The 23,914-nt window shown below is 45.9% G+C and overlaps 1 protein-coding gene and 1 long non-coding RNA gene across 2 annotated transcripts in view; one reads left to right on the top strand and one right to left on the bottom strand.

Annotated features, from left to right (window-relative positions):
* Nucleotides 1-23,914, bottom strand: part of LOC135908975 (membrane metallo-endopeptidase-like 1) — a 144,345-nt gene that overhangs the window by 106,528 nt on the left and 13,903 nt on the right. The window lies entirely within an intron of this gene.
* On the top strand, nucleotides 16,708-19,499 carry LOC135909026 (uncharacterized). The gene is made up of 3 exons (XR_010566535.1): nucleotides 16,708-16,772; nucleotides 18,106-18,179; nucleotides 19,303-19,499. It is a non-coding gene; the product is annotated as an uncharacterized lncRNA (long non-coding RNA).

A 23,914-nucleotide genomic window follows, 5' to 3' on the forward strand; every position in this document is an offset into this window, starting at 1 on the left:
AACCCTTAATGACCATCGGTTATCTTCCCTCCTCATTACATGTCCTGCCCATGCCCATTTCTTTTTCTTGATTTCAACTACGATGTCATTAACTCGCGTTTGTTCCCTCACCCAATCTGCTCTTTTCTTATCCCTTAACGTTACACCTATCATTCTTCTTTCCATAGCTCGTTGCGTCGTCCTCAATTTGAGTAGAACCCTTTTCGTAAGCCTCCAGGTTTCTGCCCCGTAGGTGAGTACTGGTAAGACACAGCTATTATATACTTTTCTCTTGAGGGATAATGGCAGCCTGCTGCTCAGGATCTGAGAAAGCCTGCCAAACGCACCCTAGCCCATTCTTATTCTTCTGATTATTTCCGTCTCATGATCCGGATCCGCCGTCACTACCTGCCCTAAGTAGATGTATTCCCTTACGACTTCCAATGGCTCACTGCCTATCGTAAACTGCTGTTCTCTTCCGAGACTGTTAAACGTTACTTTAGTTTTCTGCAGATTAATTTTTAGACCCACCCTTCTGCTTTGCCTCTCCAGGTCAGTGAGCATGCATTGCAATTGGTCCCCTGAGTTACTAAGCAAGGGAATATCATCAGTGAATCGCAAGTTACTAAGGCATTCTCCATTAACTCTCTTTACCCAATTCGTCCCAATCCAGGTCTCTGAATACCTCCTGTAAACACGCTGTGAATAGCATTGGAGAGATCGTATCTCCCTGCCTGACGCCTTTCTTTATTGGGATTTTGTTGCTTTCTTTATGGAGGGCTACGGTGGCTGTGAAGCCGCTCTAGATATCTTTCAGTATTTTTTACTTACGGCTCGTCTACACCCTGATTCCGTAATGCCTCTATGACTGGTGTGGTTTTGACAGAAACTAACGCTTTCTCGAAATCAATGAAAGCTATATATAAGGGTTGGTTATATTCCGCACATTTCTCTATCACCTGAGTTATAGTGAGTATATGGTGTAATGTTGAGTAGCCTTTACCAAATGCCACCTGGTCCTTTGGTTGGCGGAATTCTAAAGTGTTCCTGATTCTATTTGCAATTACCTTAGTAAATAAGTTGTAGGCAATGGACAGTAAGCTGATCGGCTAATAATTTTTCAAGTCTTTGGCGTCCCCTTTCCTATGGAATAGGATTGTGTTAGCGTTCTTCCAAGATTCCGGTACGCTCGAAGTCATGAGGCATTGCATATACAGGGTGGCCAGTTTTTCTAGTACAATCTGCCCACCATCCTTCAATAAAGCTGCTGTTACCCGATCCTCCCCTGCTGCCTTCCCCCTTTGGACAGCTCTCAAGGCTTTCTTTGCTGCTTCCTGCGTTTCTTGTGGGATGTCAAATTCCTCTAGACTGTTCTCTCTTCCATTATCGTCGTGTGTGCCACTGGTAGTGTATAAATATCTATAGAACTCCTCAGCCACTTGAACTATCTCATCCATATTAATAATGACGTTGCCGGCGCTGTCTTTTAACGTATACGTCTGATTGTTGCCTATTCCTGGTTTGTTCTTCACTGCTTTTAGGCTTCCTCCGTTCCCGAAAGCATGTTCAATTCTATCCATATTATACTTTCTTATGTCAGCTGTCTTACACTTGATTGTTACCTTGGAAAGTTCTGCCAGTTCTATTCTAGCTGTAGGGTTAGAGGCTTTCATACATTGGCGTTTCTTGATCAGATCTTTCGTCTCCGGCGGTAGCTTACTGGCATCCTGTCTAACGAAGTTACCGCCGACTTCTATTGCATACTCCTTAATGATACCCATAAGATTGTCGTTCATATCTTCAACACTAAGGTCCTCTTCCTGAGTTGAGGCCGAATACCTGCTCTGTAGCTTGATCCGGAATTCTTCTATTTTCCCTCTTACCACTAACTCATTGATTGGACTCTTATCTACGAGTTTCTTCCGTTCCCTCAAGTCTGGACTAATTCGTGTTCTTACCATCCTATGATCACTGCAACGCACCTTGCCGAGCACGTCCACATCTTGCATATGATGCCAGGGTTAGCGCAGAGTGTAAGACTGTAAAATACTTCCCTCTAATGTTGCGAATCTGTGTTTTTTGTCATTGCAATAGCAATCATATGGACCTTCCAGGCGGATTTCTGCCGTCACTGTTGTCGCCACCATGATGTTACGTGAAAGTCCAACGGTGATAACATTGTCGCCAAGCGCCGTATGCGACATTTGCGAGTAAAAGCGTGCGAGGGAAGAGCGTCGTTTTCCGCATCGTGCAAGTCACCGTGGCCAGAGGACGGATGGCGGGCGGGCGTTCAACTCCGGCGGCTTCTGCGTATAGCCCCGCCGCGCGTGCGCTTTCTCGAAAGATATCTGCGATGGGGGACAAGTTCGTCCGCGCTGTGTTTTCGCCGATTCGTTCGCACTGAAGCGAGATACAGCACGAAAGTCAATTCGCTCGCTGCTGCTAACGCGCTTCCTGATTACAAGGTTTGACAGCGAGTTGGCGCGGTCAACGAGTGATAGGTGTTGATGTTTGCTTGTGCGCGCGTCACAGCATGCTTGTTAATCAGTAAGTAAGCGAATGTTTACCGGTTTATGCGGCCGATAAAACTACTCTCTGTACTTAGTATAGCTGTCTACTAATATGCTATCGCCATCGATGCAGCGTCTTTCGGATGAAACTGTGCATCTTTTTCTATTTAGGAGTTTCTGATTGACGAGCCTATAATAAGCTAGTCTTATTTTCAGTGTCTTGTTGATTTACTGAAGGATTTCAAATTGCGGACAGGTAAATATATTTGCGTGATTGACGATTCACTTATTTGTTTGGCCTGGTGTTGTGTATATCAAAAATTATTCGATAGTTTTGACATTGCGCTCTATAATATTTGATCTCGACGATAAAAATATACTGTTACCATTTATGAGCTATTCTTTGTCATCTGTACATTATCATCATCATGTGGGGTTCATATGGGGTTCTTCATCGTCGCTTGTGGGGCTGGCTCTCGAGTGTGATCCGTGCTGTGGGCGTGATCGGTTCGCCGCATCTTCGACTCGGAATAAACGTAGTGACAACTGCTGCATCACAAGTGGTGGAGTGTGCTTTTCGGTCCTCCGTCCTCTGACTCTCCGCTCAACCTCCTGGAGCTTCGATCGGGTCGCCGATTGTGCCAGCTGTCCGCCAGCATGTCGCAGGACGAGCCAACAGGCCCTTCTACTTCCACCATCTCGGCCTCGGCTACCCCAGCCTCCCCGTATTGGGTTGTCAGTGGACACCAGCGTGATCCCCATCTGTTTGCTGGACTTCCCGGTGAAGACGTCGAGGATTGGCTGGACGACTACGACCGAGTGAGTTCGGCTAACCGTTCGGACGATGCGTTCAAGCTACGTCACGTCGCCTTTTATCTGACAGGAGCAGCGAAGACTTCGTTTTTCAACCATGAGGTCGATTTCACGAACTGGGGCGCTTTCAAACAGCAGCTCCGCCTAATCTTCGGCACACCGGCTGTTCATTCCGCCATCGCAAAAAAGACGCTCGACACTCGCAAGCAACAACCCGGTGAATCTTATACGTCGTACATTGAGGATGTGCTTACTCTTTGTCGACGAGTGAACACGGCCATGACCGAATCAGACAGGGCTCGCCACATTCTCAAAGGCATCGGAGCTATTGCTTTCAATGCTTTCGCCATCCAGAACCCCGCTACCGTCGCTAATATCGTCGCTACTTGCCAGCGCCTTGACGCACTCGAATCAGTACGGTTGCAGCCAGACACCACTGCAAACACATTTGCCGACGACGCTACTTTACGAGCAATGATACGCGCAACAGTTCGAGAAGAGCTCCAGTGTCTTGGCTTAGCCGCAGGGCCTATGCCTTCTCATGCCTCCGATAACAATTTGCGAGACGTTATCAAGGAGGAATAGGCGTCCATGGCTGGTGCAGCGTACATGGACCCTCTAACCCCTAGGGCCCCATCAACGTACGCACAAGTAGCCGCAGCTACTCCAGTCATCGTTCTACCGATGCCTCAAAAACCAACACCGGCCCACATCGCTTCCATGACTACCAGCGCACCTACCCAAACCAGCTATCCGCAGTGGCGTCCTCCTCGTCCCATCTCCTGCTACTGCGGCTATCCTGGCCACATAGCACGCTTTTGTCGTAAGCGCCAGCAAGACGAGCGTCGCGGATATGACGTATACGAACGGGATGACTTTTCGCCCGGAGCTCCTTTCGAACGTCTAGGGAGCTTCTATGACCAACGCCGTCCTTATGGTCCACCGCGCGGACGCTCTCCATCGCCTACTGTAGCATCCGAGACGGCTCAGACGTACTGTCCTGCGAGACGCCGCTCGCCGTCACCCCTTCGCCGCTCTACGTCCCCACTGAGACCTGCTTCTCAATTCGCCGAGCGTCGTCCGGAAAACTGAATTGTGCAGCTTTTGGAGGAAAGGCTGCATCGAACGACAGGAGAAATTCCTCCATCGCGTCCGTGCAATGTTATATTGGTTGTAGTAGAAGGTGTACAAGTAGAAGCTTGAACAGACACTGCTGCTAGTGTTTCAGTCATTCACCGTGAATCGTGTTCGCGACTTCGGAAAGTTACGACCCCCTATGATTGACCTACGCTACTCGCTGCTCAAGGGGCCGCCATTCGACCTATCGCCATGTGCACTGCTCGTATTTCCACCGATGGACTTTTGCATTACGTACAACTTGCAGTGCTAAGTTCGTGTGCTCAGCAGCTCATATTGAGATGGGATTTTCTTTCTACGGCCTCCGCCTCCATCTGCTGTGGGCAACGCGTTCTCCACATCACCGACACGAACTATCCCTTTCATGCAGATGACGCACCACTTCACTTGCTTGCTGCCGAAGCTACCGCGCTACCTCCCACCTTCAAAGCATTGTTACTATCACGTCTGATGTGATTGACTGCGGTGACGGGCTCATATTACCATCTGCACGCTGTCTCGCAAGACGGATAGCCTTTGCATCAGGGCTGGTTAGGTTTGATCATGGCTCTGCACTTTTCTACGCTACAAACCCGACATCCGAAAATAATCTCATCCCTAAAGGCACTACATTGGCTTGCGCCACTGAATCGGAGTCTATATCTGTTGTTTCCTTTAAACCAGCTTCCTCTGATGTTCCTTGTACCGGACGGGCCACATCTCCTTCAGCTGTTTCACCTGCCGTCAGTTCCGACATGACACCTTCGCAGTCACAACAATTGGTTGCTTTGCTCCAAAAACATGAAGCTTCGTTTGACGCGCATTCAGCTTCGTTGGGAAATACTTGGATTACGACGCATCGGATAGAGACAGATGGTACATCCATCCTGCGCCGAAGACAATATCGCGTATCGCTAGCCGAGAGGAAAGTCATTGACGAGAACGTCACCGACATGCTCCAACGGAACATAATAAGCCCCTCTGCTAGCCCTTGGTCTTGCCCCGTTTTTTTGGTTCGGAAAAAAGACGGCTCTGTTCGATCTTGTGTCGACTACCGAGCACTTAACAAGATCACGTGCGAGGATGTATACCCTATGCCGCGAATAGACGATGCCTTGGATTCCGTGCAGGGTGGCGAGTACTTCTCCAGCATCGATCTGCGTTCCGGCTACTGGCAGATACCTATGCATGAGGACGATAAAGAGAAAACAGCGTTTTCAACACCATATGGGTTCTGCGAGTTTAATGTCATGCCATTCGTGCTCTGCGATGCGCCCGCAACGTTCGAGCGCATGATTGACACCGTTCTTCGTGGCCTGAAGTGGAAGACTTGCCTCTGCTATCTGGACGATATTGTTTTCTGGTCAACCTTCTCTCAGCACCTGCAAAGTCTGGATGAAGTTCTCACATGCCTTGCCAACGCTGGACTTCAGCTAAACACCAAGAACTGCCATTTTGCGAACAAGGCGATCAAGGTACTAGGTCACATTGTGAGCAAAGATGGCATTCGTCCTGATCCTGACAAGGTTTCGGCAGTTCGGCGCTTCCCTCGTCCCGAGAAGGCCAAAGATTTGCGTAGTTTTCTAGTCCTCGCTTCATATTTTCGCCGATTCATACGAGGCTTCGCCTCAATAGCGTCACCTCTGCACAAATTACTGTGTTCTAATGTTCGCTATGTGTGGTCTCCCGAATGTGAATCTGCGTTCGCCTATCTGAAGCGCGCTCTCACATCTGAACCAGTACTACGCCATTTTGATGAAGCTGCTCCTACCCTCCTGCATACGCATGCTAGTGGTCACGGCATTGGTGGCATTCTCCTACAGCGAGGCGACACTTTAGGTGAGAGGGTCGTCGCATACGCAAATCGCGTTCTGACAAACGCCGAAAAGAATTACACCATCGCCGAGCAGGAATGCCTACCTATCGTTTGGTCTGTACAGAAGTTTCGACCCTATCTTCACGGCCGCCATTTCACCATCGTTACAGACCATCATGCATTATGCTGGCTTTTGAAGCTGAAGAACTTGTCTGGACGGCTTGGTCGGTGGATGCTTCGTCTGCAAGAATGCGACTTTACTATTACCTACAAGTGCGGAAGAAACACAAGGATGCAGATGCGCTTTCTCGCTGTCCGCTTCCTACGACACCATGCAATGGACCTACAACTACCATCCGTGACAAGCTTTCGCACGACCCCTCTTCATATGCTTTCTTGTTGGCCACTGTAGACGATATGCCTACACACGACAACAGATACTTCCAATCTCATCAACTTTCGGACTCTTACTGTCCGTGCATAATAGACCACCTTCAAGGAACTTCGCGCCTGCCTAACGCCCGCTTTCGTCAACAGCTGACGCAATTTAAGATTGACAACCGCGCCCTGTACCGTCATGTCTAACACCCTGCTGGTCAACGCTGGTCACCTTGGTTTCCAGAAAACCTATGACCGCATCAAAGGTCACTTCTACAGGCCTGGATTGTCCTCCAGTGTAACGAGGTATGTCGCTTCCTGCACCCTATGTCACCGTCGAAAGCTCGCTACATCACCTCCAAGCGGACGACTGCAACCGGTTCCTTGTCCGTCGGAACTATTTGAAGTCGTTGACAATGACCTGTATGGTCCTCATCCTGTGACCCTCACCGGTAAACGATGGGTTGTGACAGCCGTTGATCACTTGACACGCTACGCCGAAACAACTTGTGTGAGTTCTGCCTCAGCCTCTGAAGTTGCTGCATTCATACTTCAATCCTTAATACTGCGCCACGGTGCTCCTCGCGTCCTCTTGAGCGACCGTGGAAAAGCATTCCTCTCGCAACTAGTAGACGAAGTACTCAGAGCCTCCGCAACCACCCACAAGACTACCTCCAGTTACCATCCGCAAACTAACGGCCTCACAGAGCGATTTCATCGCACGCTGTCAGACATGCTAGCTATGTACATCGAACCGGGTCACAGAAACTGGGACGCAATTTTGCCATTCGTGACTTTCGCGTATAATACCGCCGTTCAACGCACGACCGGTTACTCGCCCTTCTACATTGTCTATGGTCGTTCGCCTTGTTCCTGTCTTAACGTCTCTTTCTTCGCGCCAACTGTCAATCAATGTCCATCCTCCTGTGAAGAATATGTGTCCCGCATTCTGCGTTGTCGCCAGCTCGCCCACATCAACACCGAACACGGCAACAGGACCGCAAGCAGCATTGCGACGCCTCTCATCGCGTCCTGTGCTTCCGCCCTGGTGACGAAGTGGTACTCCGCACACAAGTTTGTACTCCTGGCTTGTGTGACAAGTTTCAGCTTCGGTTCATGGGCCCCTACAATGTCTTGGAGCAGACTTCTCCGGTTAACTATCGCGTGGTACCAGTTATTGTTCCAAATGACCGCCGATGCCGCGCCGCTGAGGTTGTCCACGTTTCCCGTATGAAGCCTTTCACAAGGCGTTCACCGCTCCTTTGAATTGCGGCCAGGATGGCCGCTCTCGCGCGAGCGGACATTAGTGTGGCCATTTATAAGCTATTCTTTGTCATCTGTACTTGATCATCATCATAATGTGGGGTTCATATGGGGTTCTTCTTCATCATCGCGTGTGCGGCTGGCTCTCGAGTGTGATCCATGCTGTGGGCATGATCGGTTCGCCGCATCTTCGACTCGGAATAAACGTAGTGACAACTGCTGCGTCACAATATTAATAAGGAATGATGAGATAAAGAAACATTGTGCGTACAGCAACAAACGAACAAGAAGAGGCCGATCATACCTGACTCCATGCAGCGCAGGTTATTGCTGTGGATTACATCAACATGGAGGACGTGATATAATCATCCGTTAAACTACGCGCCAACGTTTTCGTTTCCTTCCTGCATCGAAAGATAATGATGGATGACTGCTCCTTATTTGAGCACTTATTTCTGACAAGCGACGAAAATGCGTGCTTAATGTGGAGTCTATTTCACTTGATAGCTGACTTGTCATGCATAAGTATGACTTATGGCCGTGTTGTCTGGATTTATTGTGCTTTAGGAAACACCATGCCGAAGGAAAGTGGTCGGCCATATTTAACGCCATTTATTCACACTATTTTAGCATCGTGCTGACACTAATTGGAATAATGGAACTATCACATGAACTGGACGCAAATTAGGTGTCGGGATCTGCCAAAAGGGCGGATGCACGATGTGGTTCATTTGTTTTTGCATTGCGGCGTCAAAGTTCTGTCTGCTTGGCAAAACGCTCGTAGACTGAACTGAATTCATGGAAGCTCTGCCTGGTGAAGCTGACACCGGTACACAAAGCAAGGTTTCCTTTACCGCTGCTACTTATGTGGTTGTGGCAGCTGCTTACGAGATTAAGTCTATCTACTGTACGGCTGTCGCATGCTCGCAAAGGTGTCGCATGCTCGCAACTGTCGCTTCCCATTTCTTTAGAGCGCGCGTAAGCAGGACAAGTAAAAAACCACAATAAGTTTCCATTATTGACAGGCGGTTAGGGAATATAAGAATCTAGGTTTGTATCATGGTGCAAGAACATGAGAACAGTTTATGTGTATACACTCACTGCTCGAGATTGTGGAGAGCATGGAATTATCTTTGCAGTTGTGCCCTTGGTGGGTCCTCATGCTACAGCACCTTGCTAGCTGCTGTAACTCGCAGCAGCGAATCGTGTACTGCTAGAGTGAATCAGCACACCTTTCGCTTAGGTTCCTCATTAAAGAGCTTTAGATTAGGAGATGCAAGCGGCTTGCGTACGCAATGAGTGCGGGCCATACTAATGCGCATGCGCAGACCCAGACTTAGGGGTTTGTGCATGCGCAGTAGCGTGTCCCCTAGTCGTTGCGTACGCAAGCCGCTTGCGTCTCCTAATCTAAAACTCTCTTTTGCGATTTTGCAGCCTTACGCGCTGCGGCAGCCCGGTGGATCTTGCGCACGCGCTGCTGGTGTCAACACCGCGCGTTTGATCCCGAAAGATGTGGCCACATTTCGATGGGAGAAAATGTGAAGAAGCTCGTGCACTTCGTTTTCATGATCATGATCATCATCATCATCTCAACCATATCATCATCATCAATCACAGCTCCTATAGCTGAGCGATCTGTCTCAAACGCGACAACTACAGCTTGGATCAACAAAGGTACAAACGCGGCAAACTTCGACTGAGAAGCACAATCGCCAGGCTAAGCGCGGCGAGAACCCAGGGCTTTATCCTCGACTCGCATGGCGCCTGCACGTCTGCAATTGTGCCATGTGCGCTCCCTGATTGGCTGTCCAGAGGTCACGTGCTTTAAAGAAAGTGCCGGCAACGGGAAGTTTTGAAAAATGCAATGTTGTGTTTTCATCAAGATGGCGAAACGTGACGTGGGGCTGCAAATTTTATCGTATAGTACTGTTTGATATTTCTAGGCAGCCTCATTGCGACTCTAGCGCTTAAGATGAAAGGGATCGGTAGCCTGCAGAAATCCGTAAAATGCCTCCGCAATGTTGAGAATATGTGGTCGCGGTCCGAGCTAGACACCATTCCATCTTGCTCATTGGCTGAAAGAATAAATATCTGTTGAGGAGCTTCACAGGAGTAAAAGTTTCGTAAACGGGACTTTGACGTTGCGTGACGTTGCGCTTGGCCGTCATTGCAGAGATATTTCGGCATAATTTGTAGTGGGCGAGCCACTGGAATTATGCTAATGAGCTGCAATATACAATGGTGACTGAGAGGCATGGGTATCGCCGCGTTTTCTCCGTCGTTTGGGGCGAAGCAAAATTTTGAAAGCGGAAACTTTCCTAACCGCATCAAGCCGAGTTTCACCATCGCCAGCAGTTTGACCTAAAGCCCCTCTAACTTCGTAAAGTAGTGCCACGCTTTGAAGAATGCCGCCTCCTCCTCCAGCGCTCTGGCCGAAGCCGACGCCGCATCGCTATTGGCCTAATGGCATCACGTGGCCCCTTGCGCCGGCTTTGTTTGTTTACAGTCCCGCTTCAGTGCCATCTTTGCTCGAGAAGCGGCGCTTGTTGGCGGCATTCCTTCTGTTCCTATTCTGTGTTGTTTTGATCTTTTGAACGCCTTGAAAGATGTTTTGTGGCAAGTGCGACGTCGCTTCACGTCATTTTCTGTTACCATGACCTGCTGCGCGTTTGGATGCCAATATAGTATTAGCAAAGGCAAGAATATGTTCGCGATACCGTCCGGTAAGCGCAACGGGTTAAGAAGAAAGACATCGCTTACCGAATCGGGAGAGAGAACTTCCGACCAACTTCCTCCGTGCGACTATGTCATGTAAGTTGTGGCTCTCTCAGGGTATTGTATGTGCCAGGCTTGCGTATTGTGCTGCGGGCAATAACGTAGATATTGCACAGTTCACTGTGCATGTTGTCATTTGTACGCACGCTTTAACATGATTTTTACGCAATGTCTGCTTTGCTTATATGCGCACTATGTGCTCGTGTTAGTCATATTTGGTGAGCTTAATCGTTTTGAACGCCAACTGGCTTGAATTCGCGGGCACGCGAGGTTGCGTGCGATGACGTGATTACGAAATTTTTAATATTCAGCGCAGTCCTTTTGATAAAATTTCAGTCTCGATCATGAAAGCGCCTCAGGAGAGCAACTCTCTGCTGCTTTTTGTGGTTACTTACTAGCCTTCTTCAGATAGACTAGCTTTGTTTGCCACATTTGTTCGTGTTCCTCGTTGGCGGTCGCCCGGTGGATTTGCCATACAGAGGCACCGATGAAAAGCGTGCGTGCTCTCCCGAAACCATGTTAGGCGGTGCGTTCGTCGTCGAGCGACCGCATCATAGGTAATTGAGACGTATGTGCTAAATCGCGTGAGCTTTCAGGTGTGCGAAGCTTAAGATGCGGCGGTGGAGCACTCGCAAGGAAAACGTGCTGTCGCCCGCCCGTTCCCTGGCTGGTTTAGTCGTCGTTCGTGATTAGTCGTTGGCTCGCTCGTTTACGTCGCCCGCTCATATAGTCGTTCGCTTGCTCGTCTATGCCACTATTCGTTTCTACAGTCACTATGCCTAATTGAGACGCGCTTGCTGTAGGACTCTTAGGCTGGTGCGTTTATTTACGCAATGAGACAATAAATGGTGCACACGGACTTGTGACTGTAAAGGCAAATCTTTAATGCATCTATGTGAAAATAAACTGTTGACTTGCAACTCGAATGCCGTTTCATATCATTTTAACCTATGGATAAAACATCATTTCACTTGCCACAATTTCGGCCGCGTCATGGCGGGGGGATTCTTTGCACGATCATGACTTCACTAATAAAGTCATGTCTCGCAAATGTTACTTCGAAGGGAGTACAACCGTCCTCAATGCATGCACCTCAGTGCGACTCGGTTCGCGACAAGTACATCACTTGGTAAACGGACGAACCAACGCACGATGAAGTGTTATTCGTGATAAGTAATTAACCTGAAAAAATTACTGAAGGCCACAGTGGTCTTGTTTGAGATTGAGTCAAGCATTGTTATCGCGCTCCCGCTTCGCGCACGAATGCTAAAAACTCATTTCATTTTCTTGTGTACGCACAGTCGCGACTCGATGATCGGCCGCGGTATTTCTGTCGGCGCTGAGACACGAGAAACACAAAAGCACCAGCGCCAACCTCTGAGGCTTTGCGCGCGCTTAGATTGGCAAGCACGCACGTTGGCGGCACCGTAGCTTGTAATACACTTTCGAACCTCCAGAGCAGTGATTTCCGTCAGCCTTTGTACGTCATAGCTGATACGCGCCGCGAATTCACGTGGTAAGGGCGGCGCGGATTCTTTAGGCTGAGGGCTTGCTGGAAGCGAAGAGGTTGTCATTCGATGGTAAACGTGTTATTTACAACAATTCACGACAAGATCTTGCTACACGCCCTTGACAAATGTTGCGTACCTAATTGTAGTGCACGCGATACATTTGCAGTCGTCAAAGCACAGCGTTAACACTCCTTCAGATACTTTTTTAAGAAATAGTTATCAAAAAATGAAGCAAAAGCCGCCGTTACCGAATTTGTATAATCATCCGACTAGAAATTCTATGCTGTACACGAAGTTACGCGGAGCTGGAAAGCCAACGTGAACGCCTAAAGAGCACTGCCTTGCTATGCGTGAATTCCCTCTGCGAAAGGTCGTCTGCTGCGCTCGAGCATCGTAGGCGGCGCCATGGTCGAGGAGGGAGCCTGAAAGAGAGGAGAAACGAGGAGTGAAGGCGGAGGAGGAGAGTGGCACTACTTTACGAAGTTTCAGGGGCTTTAGTGTGACCTTAATTTGACCGCAGCTGCGGCGTAGCCTTGGCCGCGCCTCACGTGACCGCTTGCGCTGAGCTCCGCCGCCGGCTTGGCGCATGCGCTCTCGGCAGCCGGCTCGCCGCCCGACCACGTGACTCGCGGCGCGCACTGCTAAGGGGAGCGTCGCGCTCGCCTAGTTACTGCGAGCTTGGCCATGGATTAGAGCGAGGGCGGGCCGTCTCCTCTTAGCCTTGGGCGGGAGCGAGAGGCTTTGAGCCTTCGTTGCCAAACGGCGTCTGACCCCCCCGCGGATATCGCCCGGCGAGTTGCTTCACGGGAGAGGGTCCGGGATCCACGGGCGTCGTACCGTCGAGATCAATGTAGCAAGCGCGTTCGCGCACTGTCCGTTTGTGATTCGATGCTGTGCGTGTTCACCGCGTCTCTTTGCATGTCTAGCCACCGATTTAGACACAGCAGTCATACCTGGCTTAACGTTGAATATATACTTAGGCATACTCATAAAACTAAATAAAATGTTAAACCAGTTAAACGAAGGCTCAAATAGGCTAAACCAAGCTTTCGCTTTGCATCTCCAAGATTAGCTGAGCTAAGCCGCAGCCAATTTTTTTTTTCGTTACTTGTGCTCATAGAATTTACATCTCCCTCGGGTGGTGTTGGCATTTGTGCTTTGGACCATTATAACAAAAAAACGCGTGTTTACTTGAAATAATATTGGTGGTTGGATATTACAAACCTTCGAAGTTGTGCACTTTTATCTGCTGCGTTCGTATTTTAATCAAGCCTAATGACCTTTCACCTAATGGGAGGTCATCAAAACGGTGGCGTTTTACTTCTGAAACTAAATGTACGCAAGACAGCGCCTTGAGGTTTCCTGAAGCGGTTCGCGTAAGCAGCGAAGCAACTAGATTGTAGATTGAGTAAATGTGGATGGCGAACGAGGCGTGGACGACAGCAACCCATGACGTGTGGTCACAGAATAGACCACGCCGCGCCATGACTGCAGCCTTATTCCGTTGACGTCGATGCACTACAAGTAGCCTTTGTACCTTCTATGTAACATCGATAGCCTTTACAAAGTGCTATGTTTTTTCCCGTCGATTCAAGAGGAAGGTTCTATGCGTGGATTTGCATGGTAATACATAGAAGCTGGATGGGTCAATACTATAGACTTTTATTTTCTACCCACAATCTTTTTCTAATATTTTATAGCACGTTGTAGTTTATTTGAGCTGAAATTCTCCGCAACAACTTCATACACACGTTTGCTTCAGAAAGCTAATTAATTTCGTCGCAGCAACGTCCAATTATTCTGACATTTCTTGCCTCCTCCAAGCAGTGTCGACAAATCGATTCAGTTGACAAGAATTACTAAATAAAGCATATATGTGTAGTTGTGTAGGAGCAGTACTATGGCAAGGCCAGTTTTCCTCGGGTGGTAAACGACAAAATTCAGGACCGTTATTGACCACCCAATGATGTCACTGCATGACTCACGAGCGTCGTTTAGCTTTAACTAATGAACTACGTTGACAGACTTCACGATGCGCTCGTGCTATCTCTACATATGAAGTTTGAAGTTTATTTGTACTGCCTGCTTACAGGAACGGGAGCAGAGGCTAAAGGCTACGTAGCCTGACAAAAGGCCTCCGCTCCTATTACAGCTCGGCACGCAGGTCGATATGCATGACAAGATAATCTAGCTCTGATCATATCGAACAAATATATCTACACAGCAGAAAAAGAGAAGTGAAAGAAAAAACAATTATCGCCCAAGTCTTACATTCTCAGCGTTCACAAAAATAATTTAACACAGACCTGTACATCAGTTGAAAAAAAAAAACATCTGTATCACACAATGCCAAACGACAAATTATGACACGACAAAAATATTTCATTATTTAAGCTAGCTCAGCATCATTACGTGTCAGGATGGACTTGACCATGGTACTACAATGTATGTAATCATTCTATGAGACCATGTAAGTGATTTAGCAATGTCGGTACTTTCTATTCTGTGTTGTTTAGCGTCGTTTGTCCTTAGTGTTAATGTTTTTTGCGTTGCTGACCTATGTAGTACATTGCACCCGCTGATGTACTCGGAAAAATTCTATGCTTCTTTTGCATAACCCATCGTAAAAGCTTGAAATAGTATAGTTGCGTTACTTTTAGCATTGAATATTTTTCAAAAAGGGGTTTAGTTTTCAGCCCCTAATAGGGCGAGGATATTGTTCGAATACTAGCAGAACCCTTTTGTTCGAATGCTCGCAGAATTCTTAGCTTTTCATATTTAGTTTGTGTGGTTGTACCCCAATACCAAGATACAGTATGTCACTCTAGAATAGACCAGAGCGTAATATATTTCATTTTTTAACCATTTTGGTAAGAGTGCGCTGAGTTTGTACAAGCAAACAACAATTCTATTAAGTTATAGTATTAGTTTTTCTACATGTGCGTTCCACGTCAAGGCTTCAGTAGACCAAACTCCTAAGAACTTTTGGATCTTTACCTGCTCTAACTGTCTGCCCTCAAAAACAATAGTTGTTTTATATTTACATGGCTCATTGATTGGAGCAAACATTATGTACTTCGTTTCAGTAACATGTAGTTGCTACTTATTTAAACTAAGGCAACTTGCGAGGTTAGGTTATTTAGGTAATTATTCACTTGGTGCTCAATTTACTCAATGGAAGTACCACTGAAAAAGATATTAGTGTCATCTGCATACATTATTAACTTGGGAAAACATTGTATGTCACAGGGATCGTTTTTTATATATGATGAACAACAGAGGACCGACCATTGAAACCTGTGGTACTCCGCAGGTATAGTTGCATACGCCGATGCGCTGTTACCTATGCTAGCGTAATGCTGGCGGTATGCGAGATAGTTTTTTATTAACTAAACAACCAGTCCACGCACGCCATACTTGCTAAGTTTGTACATGAGGACTCCATGACATGCCGAATCAAATGCCTTCCTAAAATCTACAAAGAAACTGTATGCGTAGAGCTTACGTTCAATGTTTTAAATTATTTCATGTTTATTATTCAGAAGGGCTGCTTCACAGGATTTATTTTTCTGGAAGCCATACTATGCCTCACTAATCACATTGTACTTTGAACAGAATTGGTACAATCGAGCGTTTATGGCATTCTCAAGTACTTTAGATAAAACTGCAAGAATGAAGATTGGTGTGTTGTTTGTGAATTGTCGTTTATCACTCCCTTTAAAAACAGGGCAAAGTCTGGATATCTTTAAGCGGTCCGGCAAAACACTATTTCCAAACATTCTATTAACTATATAACTGATGATTGGGGTTGTAATATCGGCTACGTGTTTTAAAGGAGTAGACTTAATCTAGTCGACTCATGTCTCTATATTGTTTTTGATCTGGTATATCAACTGCATGACTTCCTCCGATGTCACAGGGAACATTAAGTTCACATATGAACTGTGACTTCATACCGCTAATAGATTGACCGAATTACGTCTGTCTATTGTACCACAAATTAGATACATTTTCTGTGGCGATGTCTGGTCATTACGTTCTATCGTTATGCTGGGAACGCCCGCTAATTAGCTTTTCTAAGACACTAAATGCTCATGAGGAAACGTTCCAGATTTTTTGGAGCTCTTTATTTTGGACACATGGAAGGGTCCAATACCGTGAATTTGGAGTCGATTTTTTTTAACCAAATAAAGGGTAAATCGAGATTCATTTAGTCTCGCCTTGCAAGGGTACTGGCGCGTGGACATCGGGAGCACCAGAAATGAATAGTAAAGTCCAGGTCACGTGAATGCAATAGACAGCAGGATGCATTCATTTCACGCAATTACGGCAGACACTTCGTATGTCAGCGTGCGTTAAGGCGCGCATGATGAATCCTAGTTCACGCTCTCACTGTAGCGGGCATTTCACGAATCAAATAAAGAAATTTGATAAACCGCATCCTCCGGAAAAGAGGTCACTCAAATTATCGCTGACACGTGTAAAAAATGGCTTTAACCCCTTGCATTGTAGGGTCTGTTCAAGTATAAAATGTGAGTGCCATCAACGATACTCTGCCCATCTCTAAGTACAGGATCCACTGGAAACAACTGAGCGTCTGCTATTCCGAAAGTGAGGCCTCCATCATTTCTCAAAAGAATTATAAATCAAAATCTTTTGTTAGGCTGTCTTGATGTCAAGGCGTAATACGTAAAACAACGCAAGAACGGGTATAATGCTAACAGAGTGGTGCCTGTGTCATCGGCTTCTACAGATTCAGTCTCTATTGCCGAGCTGTTTGCAGTATTTTAATTTTATTTTTAGTTTTATTTGTCGTCGCTGCTTGGCGAGGCCAGAAAGCGCAATAGGGTTTATTAACAGAAATACGAGCATTGAACGCGGATAAATAGTGTTTTTTATTATATACCAAGCTCGTCAATGTTGACGCTTTCAAGATTCATGCGAGTTGAACTTCAGGTCTAAAAAAGAAATACATATAAAGTGTCGATAGTAGTTTACGAGAAATCTTAAAAGTAGATTTTCACACAATGTTAGGTTGTCTTGCACAAGATGGCCGACCTCACGCCCACTGCACAGTTCAACCAAGGGGAAAATTTGCAAACAGCGCGGATGCCGTACTGAAAACATTGTGGCAAGGCTTGCGGCTCCACACCGTGCTTCTCCTTGATTTCACAATTCCAGGACGACACTCGCCAGCTTTCGGGGTTAAAGAAAGCTGCAGGGGAATTGCGTCTGTGCAGATTCTTGTGTATCACTTACTGCGAGGGCGCTTATGTCAGCTCATCGAATTCTCGCATCTTAGAGCGCTGGGCCCAGTGATCCATGACATGGGAATACTTCGATTACTCTGGGAAAAAATTAAAAGTTGAACTTGCCCACCGCAGTCTTTTTATATGGCAGAAAAGTTGACGCGTGGGTCAGAGGGCATGCGACCAAAACTACCTTGGTGTTTACTTGGGAATGGTAAGCGGGAACGACTGGTTAGGAGGAAGAATTATTGTGCACGGCGTACGTTTAGTGTCAACGAAAGTTGCCGATTCTTCAGGACAATCTGCTAATAGGCTAATTAAAAAAATAACATTATTACAGCGAAAGCAACAAATGAACTACATTCAAGGAGCGAGACATTACAAGGAACTAGGGAAAAAATGACGCTTTACCGGTTCAAAGATACCGGCTCTTATACCGCATCAAGCACAACATACACTGCAGCGGTGTTTGAACTTCTTTGTGAAGTAGCACAACTCATTTCTTCTCAATAAATATTAAAGATTTTTCTTTCCTTGGCAATTTGGCCTTAAATAAAAGCCCGCGTTAAAGTTTCCTTATTTATTGCTACGGCGAGAAAAATAAATGCTAGGCAATTGGTAGCAGCACAGTGTATTGATCTTCGAGCTTAAGCAGCCGCGAGACATTGACTTTTCCTTTCGTTTCCCATTGTCAGTATTAACAAACGGAACAACATGAATCTGAGAGTGTTCCTTGTGGGCCTGGCCATCTTTGGTTTTATTGTGGCAGGTGAGTTACCTTGATTTTGATATTGAACAATATTTGTATCCGGCACCGCACTGTCATCTTGAGTTGCCCTGCGACTTATGGTACTTGTGCTGCTGATGTGTTACATGACAGGCCCTTGATGTATCTAATAAATGCCTGAAAATTACTTTTGTTCCCCCTCACGTTTTTTTGAACCTGATGATTTCTTGATTGCTGCTGATATAGACGTGGTAACGTTTTCGGTGGTGCACATCCACATCATCGTCATTATGATCAGCTTATTGTGTGTCTAGTACATAATGCGCACCTTTGCCAGAAAAGTCCCTTTACATTTTCCCTTTGGTGACTGAACCTATTCTACATGCCGCCGTGTCCGATTCTATACTGCGTTCTAGTGTGCTCGCCCTCCTTTCGTGGGCGTATTGTTATGTTTTTAATTTGAAGTACCCTTGGTATGCACGCCAAATTTACTAATATGCAGACCAGTGCCTGCAGAAACGTTAGAGTTCAATCATATTTGATGGTGAAATTGTTGTTAACGGTAGAGCAGCACAGATAAGTTTTGTTAAGTTGTTTTATAAGTTAACACCCCGCAAGATTTAAAAAGTGTGCCTTTTCCACATGCACCACTTGAATTTACCTAATTTTTTTATACTGTTCTTTTGAATACTCACCGACCTAACCGCCAACCACTTAGCTGTTTAAGAGTCTCGTTGTATCGCGACTAAATGGTGCGACCATCGCCTTTATTAGATCATTTTTGCCCCCCAGCATAGAGAAGTGGAACGAGCTGCAAGAATAAAAACTTTAAGCAGTTACTGGCAGGCTATCTTGAGAACTAACATCTTAGCTGACGCATGCATCGGTCATGCCGTTGGCAATGCGTCCTATGCCAAGATCCTTTCCTTTACCATTTGTGGCCCCTGACAGAGTTAGAGGTTGGATCGTTTTTCTTTTTATTTCTCATGTGAAGTGTAGCTACTTATGCTCATGTTTCCTCTTTACGCTTAATATGGTGTTTAAGAGAGGATAAATAATGATGATGATGATAACATTCGGCAAAAGTAGGTTTATTTCGTTCAACCTTCTTGTAATTTCCCGCACGAGCTTCTGGCGCCGTCCTTGATCTGCCTTCTTTTTCTAGAGAGCGGCGCGATGCCGGCCAACAGAGCCAGCGATGGCGAAGCCCGGTCTGACACCGACACTGCTGAGCGCGCCGAGCAGAGCAGCAGCGGCGAGGAGGCACGCATCAGCGAGGCGTGCCTAAAGTCATTGTGCGGATAGTTGTCCGGTGGAAGAGGGTGGCGCATTTGAAGGAACGTATTTTCCAATAAAAGCAGGAACGCGCTGAAAGAAATTGAGATGTGGTTCAGCGAGCAATTACAGGTCTCAGTGGCGATTACTGGGGCGTTGCGATAGTTGCGTTAGCTCACGCAATTAATGATGTTACTTTCTAACAAGGTAAAGTAGCTAGACCTTAGACACTTCTTTATTGTTGATGTTTAAAGCGCCGCCTTAGTGCGCCCTCCGAAGGCTTAGGTGCGGATAAAAAAGCGCCCCCCACATGACCTATGCAATTTTTCAGTCGTCGATGTGAGACCGGCGAAGCTGGCAGACTTTCGCGCTTAATATATAAAAACAACAAAGGAGACTCATGAACCAGGAAGCCCAACTGATAAGAAAATAACTCGCCAACCCAGTCCTGCGAAAGTGGGTGCCAAGCGAAGCTGTGGAAAACGTTCACTACAACTGCTGAGAGGGGTATTCTTTATAAATACAAAATCATTATATGACCCATGAAGCAAAAAATCTGCCTATAACATCCGATGGTACCAAAACTCATGTGACCAAGTGGTGACGTCACGTTTCACATCATAATGAAACGTGATTACGTCATCACACCAAAATTGCCGGATGACATCACACATGAAACGTTACGTTAAGTAAAAACTACATCGTCAGGTCATGGTATCGTCTGATGACATCACCAACTCGGACGGTATGTCATGTGATGACATCATCGACAAGTGATGTCACATGTTGACGTCATGTGATGCCTCTTGAAGGAGCACACTGTGCAGTTCGCGCTTCTTTGCCTTCTTTGCACTGCCAGGCCATGATGAGGAAACCTGATTAAGTCACCTCAAACGTAACAAACGTCTTGTCAAAATGGACACACAAATACTACAGTTAAATGTGACAGTAGTTGTCGAATACTCCATAGAACTTATTCATAAATATAATCAGAAGGTGTTGTGTGTTCAGGAAGGACGTATACAACTTACTAAAAGTTCCTCACGCAATGGGCTATCTTGGGGAAGACCACGACAACGCTATTTCCCCGTCCGGAGGTGTAGCAATAATTGTAGATAAGTCTGCTGCTTGCCACAATCTTTCTCTCCAGACGCCAGTCGAAGCGGTTCCTGCGCGAAAAATTTTTTTCAACAAGTTAACCGTTTCTAAACTTACGTACCGCTTCATTAGCAACTCGGCAGAATAAAATTCTACACTTTAATTGATCAGCTCCCAGAACCATACATTATTTCAGTTTTACATTATTTACATACATTATTTCAGTTTTTACAAAAAATTATTGCCAGACACACCGTATCCTTGATGCCTATCGGTGCATGGTTGCGGGATGCACCTTCGTTTGGGGTGTTCCTTCACCGACGTAATGCCACCGATCTCTGCCACCGAGGTAAGCAGTCAGTGTGTTGATAACGATGATAAGGGGCGATGAGGGGTTATGTAAGTCTCATCACGGTTGATATAGGTTTGACGGGGATAAAGTGCCAAAGAGCGATAAGGACTTATAATCGTTGAAGCAATTCTGGTCAGGTTGATAGGACCCATAAAGGTTGATAATGGTCGAATCATCTCCGATAACGTTCATAAGCGCAGATCAGAGTTGATAAGGATGATATTGATAGCGATAATGGCTGATTAGGGTGAGATCGAGTCCGATAAGGTTGATAACGTCCGATAAGGGTTGAAAGAATCTGTACTGGTCAGATCAAATTCGATAAGACTAACAATGGCACTGGACTGCGTGCAGATGAGCAAGTAGCACAATTCTTACGCATACTTTGACAATTATGGTGGAGTTTCTGTGGTAATTTATGTGTTGTAGTTCCCACGTCGAGCTACCTGATAGTAAGAAGATTTTGCAATTCACGCTGGCAATTCACAGACACCTGTTCTGTATGTCAAGCGAAAACAGACTTGCTTGTTCACGGAACTAAGTAAAATTTCCGCACACTGTAGATACCGATTCCATATACCCCGAAAGGTATCCCAGTGCAGGCGGCCCTGCGTGTGGACTAACGGCAAAATTAGGCCATGCGCTGTGGAAGTGATAAGCCATCGGCGGCGCCTTCAGCCAGGATAGGTGGACTGCGCTCTTGGGCCACTCGGAATTAGGTGACCAAACCTTGGCCGTCCTGAATGACCGCGATCCGTCCGTCAAGCTTGGCTTGGCGGTCCCTACGTGGGACTAGCCGAGGGGCGTGCTGTTTCCCCTGCATGCGCCTTTCTCTCCTGAGTGCGCGTGTCCGTGTCTTTTATTCTGTTGTCTGTGTCTTACTTTCTGCGCCTAAAACCATTTTTAAAAGCCATTTATTTATTTATTTATTTATTTATTTACAGTACTCTCAGAGTAAGTATGCATTATAGAGGACAGAGACTACATAAAGGAGGTAGAAATGATATACAGAAAAGGCACAGTATAATTAACAAAGAAAAATGATGGTAGTTCACTAGTTTACACACAAATAAAAAATAAAAGAGGTAGTTGAACATAGAAATCCCTTGATACGCTTTTCAATGTACAAGTTGGGAATGATAGGTCAATAAAGACATAGTTAAGTTGCAAATATAGTATTTATACAATGAACAGTCACATGGTATATTCAACGAGTTTCATGATTTAATTGTAGTTAATGAAAGCATTCCTAAATTGAACAGGATTACTTATACTAACAGTAGATGCTGGCAGACTGTTCCATTCGTTGCAAGTTTGGGGTAAAAATGATTGCGAATGTGTTAGTGTGTTAGAGCGAGGCAAATGCACCTTATGCGTATGATCTCTACGTGAAGAGATTAATGGTGCTGGATTAATCCATGCCGAGCCAAGCACTGCGTTCTGGTAGTAAATATTATAAAACAAGCATAGGATTGATTATTTCCTGCGGGTTAACAGCGAAGGTAGGTTCAGTGTAATCTTCATTTGTGTTACGCTTGCCGTACGATGGTAGTTTGCTAGTGTAAACCGAGCGGAGTGACTCTAGACACTTTCAAGGCAATTAACTGAGATGCCATGATGTGTGGATCCCATACTGATGATGCATATTCCAACTGTGGACGGACACATGTCGTGTATAACAAATGTTTGAGCTATAATGGTGCGAGCGAGAAGTTTCTTCGAAGATATCCAAGTCTGTGATTGGCTTCGCTCTTTATAAAGTCGATATGGTATATCCAGGATAAGCTATAGGTTATATGGACGGTCAGATATTTGTAGTTTCTTACGCTCTCTAAAGAAATGTTATCAAGTAAATAGGAAGAAGAAGCATATTAGTACGGGATATTCGTATCGATTGACATTTCTTGACGTTAAGCTGCATGTGCCATTTTACAGTCCAGTTATGCAGTGTGTTTAAATCGTCCTGAAGAGATGAAATATTATTGTCATTAGCAATTTTACGATATATTACGCAGCCATCTGCAAGAAGACAAATTTTAGACGAAATGTTATGAGGTAGATCGTTAACGTAGATCAAAAACAAAAGCGGTCCAAGCACATTCCCTTGTGGATCGCCAGATTTGAGGGTTGTTAAAGTTGAATTAATTTTATTGGCGCTTAAATATTGCATGCAGTGTGTTGAATGTACCAACTAGCCCGGCAGCAGACGTTGCTACACTCCCCTGTGTCTTCTCTGGACCGATACAAAGCTCACTCACTCACTCACTCACTCACTCACTCACTCACTCACTCACTCACTCACTCACTCACTCACTCACTCACTCACTCACTCACTCACTCACTCACTCACTCACTCACTCACTCACTCACTCACTCACTCACTCACTCACTCACTCACTCACTCACTCACTCACTCACTCACTCACTCACTCACTCACCCAAAGGCTACACAGTCATTTCCCGGTGATCATGCGAACTTGCATCACATAAGTAACACAAAGAACGTGCTAAAACATCAAATCGTTCCACAGCGCGCGTCAGCAACACGTTCAAGCTGCGCCTAGAAAATACAAGGGGTAATCGTCCTAATTACACGATGGTAGGACGCAATAAAATTGAGCACAGCTGATGAAACAACTAGATGGTCAATGTAGAGGTGACCAGTGTCATTAAGCCAGCGAATAAAGACGAAATTTTGATTGGGAGCAATGAAAGCGAGATAAGCCCTATTTTTAAAGACGAAACTGCAAAGAATGAGACGAGCTCGTGCAGACCAGTTACAGTAACGTTGGTGACTTATAGAATGATAATGGAAGCAATAAACGCTGTTGAAGCGGGTGAAAAAAATGATATCGTGAGGGAACTACAGAACAGCTGTAGCCCTGGCATACGAATGAAGGACAGATCTTTCAACTAACCTAGTAGATAGAGATATACATACTTCAGAATAGAACTATATTGCTATAAAACTAGACATGGAGGGAGATTACCAGAACGTCAAGAGCGAATTTTTGTGGGACATTTTGGACAAAAAAGATGACTAGCCAAGCAC

This window comes from Dermacentor albipictus, chromosome 2 (genome assembly GCF_038994185.2).
Source record: "Dermacentor albipictus isolate Rhodes 1998 colony chromosome 2, USDA_Dalb.pri_finalv2, whole genome shotgun sequence".
In the NCBI taxonomy this organism is placed as follows: Eukaryota; Metazoa; Arthropoda; class Arachnida; order Ixodida; family Ixodidae; genus Dermacentor; species Dermacentor albipictus.